The 7,659-nt window shown below is 53.9% G+C and overlaps 1 long non-coding RNA gene across 1 annotated transcript; it reads right to left on the minus strand.

Annotated features, from left to right (window-relative positions):
• Positions 1-3,073: 3,073 nt before the first annotated feature.
• On the minus strand, positions 3,074-4,709 carry LOC144367812 (uncharacterized). The gene is made up of 2 exons (XR_013427296.1): positions 4,625-4,709; positions 3,074-3,286 (listed from the first exon to the last, which is right to left on the minus strand). It is a non-coding gene; the product is annotated as an uncharacterized LOC144367812 (long non-coding RNA).
• Positions 4,710-7,659: the final 2,950 nt, after the last annotated feature.

A 7,659-nucleotide genomic window follows, 5' to 3' on the forward strand; every position in this document is an offset into this window, starting at 1 on the left:
TGTCACCTGGGCCTCTGTCTGGAGTAGAGGTAGGGACCTCCTCACCTGGGCCTCTGTCTGGAGTAGAGGTAGAACCCTTCTCACCTGGGCCTCTGTCTGGAGTAGAGGTAGGGACCCTTCTCACCTGGGCCTCTGTCTGGAGTAGAGGTAGGGACCTCCTCACCTGGGCCTCTGTCTGGAGTAGAGGTAGGGACCTTCTCACCTGGGCCTCTGTCTGGAGTAGAGGTAGGACCCTTCTCACCTGGGCCTCTGTCTGGAGTAGAGGTAGGGACCCTTCTCACCTGGGCCTCTGTCTGGAGTAGAGGTAGGGACCTTCTCACCTGGGCCTCTGTCTGGGGTAGAGGTAGGACCCTTCTCACCTGGGCCTCTGTCTGGAGTAGAGACAGGGACCTTCTCACCTGGGCCTCTGTCTGGATTAGAGACAGGGACCTTCTCACCTGGGCCTCTGTCTGGAGTAGAGACAGGGACCTTCTCACCTGGGCCTCTGTCTGGAGTAGAGACAGGGACCTTCTCACCTGGGCCTCTGTCTGGAGTAGAGGTAGGACCCTTGTCACCTGGGCCTCTGTCTGGAGTAGAGGTAGGGACCTCCTCACCTGGGCCTCTGTCTGGAGTAGAGGTAGGGACCTCCTCACCTGGGCCTCTGTCTGGAGTAGAGGTAGGGACCTTCTCACCTGGGCCTCTGTCTGGAGTAGAGGTAGGACCCTTCTCACCTGGGCCTCTGTCTGGAGTAGAGGTAGTGGCCTTCTCACCTGGGCCTCTGTCTGAAGTAGAGGTAGGGACCTTCTCACCTGGGCCTCTTTCTGGAGTAGAGGTAGGGACCTTCTCACCTGGGCCTCTGTCTGGAGTAGAGGTAGGGACCTTCTCACCTGGGCCTCTGTCTGGAGTAGAGGTAGCGACCTTCTCACCTGGGCCTCTGTCTGGAGTAGAGGTAGCGACCTTCTCACCTGGGCCTCTGTCTGGAGTAGAGGTAGTGGCCTTCTCACCTGGGCCTCTGTCTGGAGTAGAGGTAGGGACCTTCTCACCTGGGCCTCTGTCTGGATAGAGATAGGGACCCTTGTCACCTGGGCCTCTGTCTGGAGTAGAGGTAGGGACCCTTCTCACCTGGGCCTCTGTCTGGAGTAGAGGTAGGGACCCTTCTCACCTGGGCCTCTGGCCTTCAGTGTGTCCTAGTGTCTGAGAGGAGACAGAACTGTGAGTCCTCGTTACCAGAACATACTCCCTGACAGTGTCCCAGGGCTGTGTCCAGCACCTTTCATATTTGCCCACTGCACCCACCATCTCCTTCACCACCTAAAATTAAATCACTGCACCATGATCACTGCACGGGAGGGAAGCCCCTGTCAGATCAGTTCAATGGTCCATGAAGTAGGTCTGGGCCCACGACCTCTGCAGACCCCTGAGAGAACCCTCTCCAGAATCTCAGAGCAGCTCACTGTTGTGTTCCCTTTGTCTTCAGTCTTTAATCCAGGTAGACATTCTCTAAGTGGTGTCAGTGGTGCTGAAGAGAAGTGCAGAACGCAGTTTAGCAGGATCAGATTGGCACTGACCAGTGAGTGTTCAAGTGTGGAACTCAGCTTGGCAGGATGCTTAAAACAGACTTCACGTGCATCCATAAGTAAGTGGGTACCGAGACCCAAGGGGAGCTTCCTTAGCCACCTGAGCTTGTGCTGCTGTGTTGCTCATGTGGGGAGACACGGGGGGTCGGGCGGCCCCCTGACTCCTAGACTAGTGGCTGTCAAGGTGTGCTGTGAGGACCTGGGGTCCCTGAAGTGCATTCAGCAGGATCAGTGAGGTCAAAACTTTAAAAACTATAATAAGATCTTATTTGTCTTTTAAATTCACTTTTCAAAAAGGAGTCCTCACTAGAATTACCCAGAGGGTATGTGACATGGAGTGACATCATCACTCTGGCAGTTAGTGCAATATCTGCATGTGGATAGTGTGTTTAAATTTTTCTGGATTTTATTTTTAATACAAGAAATATCCCTAGATATTACCCACAAGAACAAAACCTCCTTGAGATACTCAGTAATCTTCAGGGTGCACATAGTTTGAGAACTGATGCAAAGATAACCCTGTTGGAGTCCATTCCCTACAGGACAGACCCCAGGCGGAGCCAGGTCCCAGGTCCCAGGGCTGAGTCCCACAGTCTGCATGGACCTGGGGCCTGCCTCACGCTCAGCCCAGTCTGCAGCCCTGAGCCCCCACTTCCCCTGCATGGGGATCCCTATGAGAGCTCATGGAGAGGGGCCTGGGGGCAGGAAACATGAGGGACTGAGATGGACGGCCAGAGGGAAGGAGACGCTTAGCTTGACCCGGGCGCCCAGTCACTCTCATATGGCCCCTGAGTTCCCAGGTCCTACCCAGGGTTTCCCACTCAGTCTCTGCTGCCCTCCACTGGCCCTTTGTCCCCGTGTGACGTCCACCATCCCCAGCAAGAGAACAGGCACAAGGTCAACCATGGATTTAATTTTTTTAATTTGGGGTCAGAGAAGAAGAAACCTTTTAGGTCTCAGAATATTCCAGGTTCAGAGTTCAAAGAAAGGCGTGAGCTGCGTCAGGGTTGGTGGAGATTATTAGTAGGAAGCAGAACCAGAGGACGTCGTGGACTTCACAGGGCGTGGAGCTGGGCTGTGAGGCTCTAGGCCTTTTCCCATGGATTTAAACAGTTCCTTGTGTTCATTTTCAAGTCCTCCTTGCTCCAGGAAACCTTGATGAGGTTGTTGAATCCCGAGGAGGTGGAGAGAGGAGCGAGTTCTGAGTTCTTACCGTGATCCACAGCATCAGCAGGAGGCTGGGTGGTGGAGGAGGTCACAGTGAATATAATGGCATATTTGAACCACGGCTCACAGGCCGGAGAAGGTGACCCTCCTGTGTAACCCTGCCGCCTCCTGGAAGAGGAGGTGGAAGGAGGCATGGATCTGGGGAGGAAAATCCAGTTGACTTTCTTCTTGGTTCTGAACTGGAAGCTTCTTCTAGGTGATCCTTGTAGTTGCTGGAAAGAAGCTGGAGGAGGTGGGCAGTGGGCAGGGTCTGCATGTCCAGGTGAGAGGGCTGGCTCCTGAGGCTACTTCTACTTTGGGGGATAGTCCTGCTGGCATGGAGGGCACTGGACAGGGGGGCACTTCTGCTGGCTGCAGGGTGGAGGACAGGGCTCAGGGACTTTGGGAGGACAGGGCTCTGGGACCTGGGGAGGACAGGGCTCTGGGACCTGGGGAGGAGGCTGGCAGGGGACTTTGCACTGTTGCTGCTGTTGATAGGACATTTCTCCAAAGTTGAAGGTGAACTGAAAGAAAGAAGAGGCACTTTAGACTGAGACTGCACTAGGGAAGGAAGCGATCCCCAAGTGACCACAAGGGAGAAGCCTCCTCTCCCCTCACCCTTAAAATATCAATGGAGACACGTTGCCCTTGTTCCTAAGACTGTCCCCTACAGGGACCTCCCTGGGCCTCAGCCGCCAACCACGGGAAGTTTGGTGGCTCTGCCCACAGGTGGCCAGTGTCTCCTCGGCCTCCCCTCCCAGGAGACTCTGCCTGGACTGTGTGCTCTTCTTTAAATGAACATTTCTCACACTCCAAGGAACCAGGGAAATAAGAAATGTGGAAAGTTCTGGAAGGTGGGCCTTGAGATAAAAGGGAGAATGTCTTTGGAAATGTTGGCTTCAGGAGAAGGGGGCTGGGGACAGCAGGACACGGTGACATTTAACCACCTGTGGAGGCAGAGCCAACTTGGAGGGAGGCTGGGTCGTAATTTTCCCTTTTCGGGTGGCTGTACCCCCTGTTCTCCACTAAGTCGTCTCCTCTCCTGACTCAGAGGCCTTCTGGTGACTCCCCAGGCCTTTCGTGTCTCCCACCACTTTGCCACTTGATCCTGCTCCTTCAGGGACAACCAGCCTCCCTGGGGTGGCCCGCAGTGAGCACTAGAATCCAGGAGCACACCTGCGTCAGTAGGGAGCCCCAGTGGGGCACCCCAAATCCTAAGCGCTGGGTTTCATTAGGCTTTATCTTGGGTCCCGAGCTTAGTCACTGAGTGAGAAACACTCAACGTGATGGACAAGCTGCTTCACGCCTCAGCTTCACCAACGTCCACTGAGTGGCCCGGCATTTTGTCCTCTTCCACTGCGTCCTTAACCTCCTCCATCTCAAAGGGCACGTTAGGTTTAGGACAGTGGCCAGCCAACATTTATTGTCAAGGGCCAGAGAGGGGACATGTAGGCGTGCAGCCCAATGTGTGTAAGAATTCCTCCCGTCTGTCATTGTCGAGAAAAGCAGTTACAGAAAGTACCTAAACCCACACGAGGGCCGTGTCCCAGTGAAACTTTGGTGTCATACACACTGGTGGCAAGTGGCCTGGGGCTGACTTAGGTTTGCCAAGGCCTTTGGACTACAGCTGACTTTGGATGTGTCTCCTCCTCCTCTCTCTCCCTGCTTGCTGCCTGACCCCCTTGGTCCTGATTTCCTTCTCTGTCCTGTGCCTCTGTTCATCTTACTGACTCTGAGGATCTTTCTGTCCCTTCTCCATCCCACCCAACCCCAGGCTCTACCCTGCCTCCTCATCACGCCCATTGGGACCCTGTTGCTGGTCCTGTGAGGCTCTCTCCCTCCCAGCGCCGGCTCCCACTCACCTGCTGCTCTCCCGGCTGCTCTGTCCTCAGGGATCCAGGAGGCAGTGGAGAAGCCTGGAGCAGGTTCTTTTATCCTGGGCTCAGCCTGGGAAGGAGGAAACCAAGGGGTTTCCCCACCGTTTCCTGGCGTCCTGATGCTGCACCCAGTTCCTGAAAATCTTGCCCAACTCCCTGTTTGCACTGAAAAGTCTGGTTTTGCAGCTCTTTGGTGAATAACAGTATTCCTATTTCCTCTGGAAGGATTTGTGTGTGTGTGTGATGGGTAGGGTGGAGGACGTGAGGTCTGATCCATGTTCCTCATACGTACCTGAGGGCTTCCTGGAGTTGGGATGATATGAGGACAGAAGACCAAAGAAATTTCTGGGGTAGACTTCTGTAGGACAGTAGAGTGTATTTTGACAGATTATCACCTGAGAGTTCAGGTTATTCTAATTAGGATCCCATTCCTGTGGTTGTACAGACGTGGAGATTCCTAGTGGCTCATCCACATAGGAACATGGTGTCCAACGCATTCTCCTGTCTTTTCTGTTCCTTTCCCTCCTTCTTCCCTTCATTCCCCTTTGTCTAATCCAATGAACTTCTCTTTCCCCCACCCCAACTTTTGTGTGTTAGCATCCACATATCAGAGAGAAATCTGTCCTCTGGATTTTGGGGACTGGCTTATTTCACTTAACATGACGTTCTCCATTTCCATCCATGTAATGGGAAATGGCATAATTTCATTCTTATTATCAAGTAATGTTCTCCCATTTTCTTTATTCATTCTGCTGTTGAAGGGCACCTCAGTTGGTTGCACAGCTTCACTATTGTGAACTGAGTTGCTATAAATATTGATGTAACTGTGTGACTCTAGTGTGCTGATTTTAAGTCAGAAGACCTTGTCACTTGCACCTCAGAGCATTAATCTCCAGGATATATAATCAATAAAAAACCTTAACACCAAAAAAAAAAAAAGAAAGAAAAAAGAGCCCGATTAATAAATGGGCAAAGGAACTGAGCAGGCACTTCACAGAAGAAACACAATCAGTCAACAAATATATGCAAAAATGTTCTCTATCCCTAGCAATTAGAGAAACGCAAATTGAAACCACATGAGATCTGTCTCCCTGCAGTCAGAATGGCAGTGATCAAGAACACAAGTAACCATAAGTGTAGGTGGATGTGGGGAAGGTCCACTCACACGTTGCTGGTGGGACTGCAAATTGGTGCAGCCCCTCTGGAGAGCAGGGTGGAGCGTCCTCAGTAACTAGGAAGGAGCCACCATGTGACCAGTCACCCCCTCCTTGGTACACACCCAAAGGGCCTAAAACCGGCCTCCAGCAAGTGTTCTGCTCCTCAGGGAGGCAGCCTGAGGAGGGGCTGCGGAGGTCCTTTCCCACAGTGCCCCTGGGTCCTCGGTGGTAGAGAACCCTTAAGGGGCCACAGAGGCAGAGCTGTTGGGTGGGGACAGGGCACGTGCAGGGGCTGGTAGGCGGAGGGCAGGGGGTGCAGGACCTGAGCCTCCCGTGCTCTAAAGCTATCCAAGAGCAAGCCTGAGGACTGGCTGTGAACCGTGGTGGGTGCCCCCAGAAGAGACCTCTGTGGACCTGGATGGAAAGAGCCGTTAGGAAAAGCGTAACGGGGCGTCTGGAGAGTAGACAGGCCTTCCCAGCCCAGGAACTCTGATGGGAGACCAGTTTTATCAGGACCTTGGTGGACCAGGAAGGGCGAGTGGAGTCAGCTCCTGTCCCATCTCTTGGCTGTCAGTAGTTTTGTGGGTTCAGGAGGAGCTGGAGGGTGGTCTGTGGCCTGGAGGTGTGGGTCACAGACTTTAAGGGGGTGGTGGTCAGAGCTGAGAGTAAGGGGAAGGTGACAAGTCACCGAGGACAGCAGGAGCCAGTCCTTGGTGGGGACTGCTGGAGGAGCAGACGTGGATATTCAGGGTTGGAAGGCAGGGACGGGGTGTCTGAGGACTGGGAGGAAGAGCAGATGTCACTGGACAGAGACAAAGAGGGCACAGGTCGTCTTAGGGAAGCTCAGGTCACCACTAACTTCCTGTGTGATGTGACTGCCTCGTGCTGCCTGCTGTGGAAAACTGTATTCACAGGGCCACCAACAGCTGGATCAGTGTCCCAGAGGGAGGAAACTGTCACCTGGGCTACTGGTGAAGTGGAGGGTAGTTGTTCCCTAGGGATCAATAAGAAAGGATTGGGGTCACTTTTCTCATTATCCAAATGTGGGGCGTGGTACCTGAGCCCTCTCCAGTGGAAAAGCGAGCACAAGGTTGAGCCGTGAACTGTGGTGACGGAGCTCGTGGTGGGGACACAGGAGGGGAGTCCGAATTGCAGTGGAGGTTCAGGGGCCCAGCAGGTGAGTGGTTCCTACACAGGGCTCACTGCCAGCCTGTGAGGGGTACAGACGGACCTGAGGAGATCAGGTGTCGGGGTCCTGCACCCAGGAATCTTCAGTGTCCACAGTCCCCACCCAGGAGTGGCCCTAGGTGTCATTGACTCTGTATTTGCGTTTCAGAGTTTGGGGATGTAAGACACACCTGTCTTTCAGGTAGTCCCAGGACTGCTGGGAAAAGGTGGGGGAGGGATGTCGCTTATCTGCAAATGTTCTGGGGAACTAGTCGCCTGGGGACCTCACATAACAAGGTGCACTGAAGAGTTTCACTCTTGGAGCAAAAATGCTGGAACTTGGTGCAGGTGAGAGGTGACCAGCCACAGTCTGGAGGTTCCTCAGCAAAGCACTCTTTTGTGAAAGGAGGGAGGGTCTGTCCCCCACCTGGTGACTGTCAAGGTCATGAAAGCTGAATAACCTGATTGTGGTCTGGGACCTTCCCAGCCATTAGAAATGTCCCCTGAGAGGTCCACAAGGCCTTGTCTCCCCACTACTGTGAGTTCTCTGTCCCTAACAGCCAGGGGGGGTTATTAGGTGGCCTGTGGGTCCTGGGCCACAGCAGGACATGCAGAGCCGGTTCTCAGGGGGTGGCAGGGCGCCCTGGGAGGTGGGATGGATGAGCTGGAGACAGGCCTCTGAGTGGGGAGAGCAGG

Source organism: Ictidomys tridecemlineatus, chromosome 11 (assembly GCF_052094955.1).
Source record: "Ictidomys tridecemlineatus isolate mIctTri1 chromosome 11, mIctTri1.hap1, whole genome shotgun sequence".
In the NCBI taxonomy this organism is placed as follows: Eukaryota; Metazoa; Chordata; class Mammalia; order Rodentia; family Sciuridae; genus Ictidomys; species Ictidomys tridecemlineatus.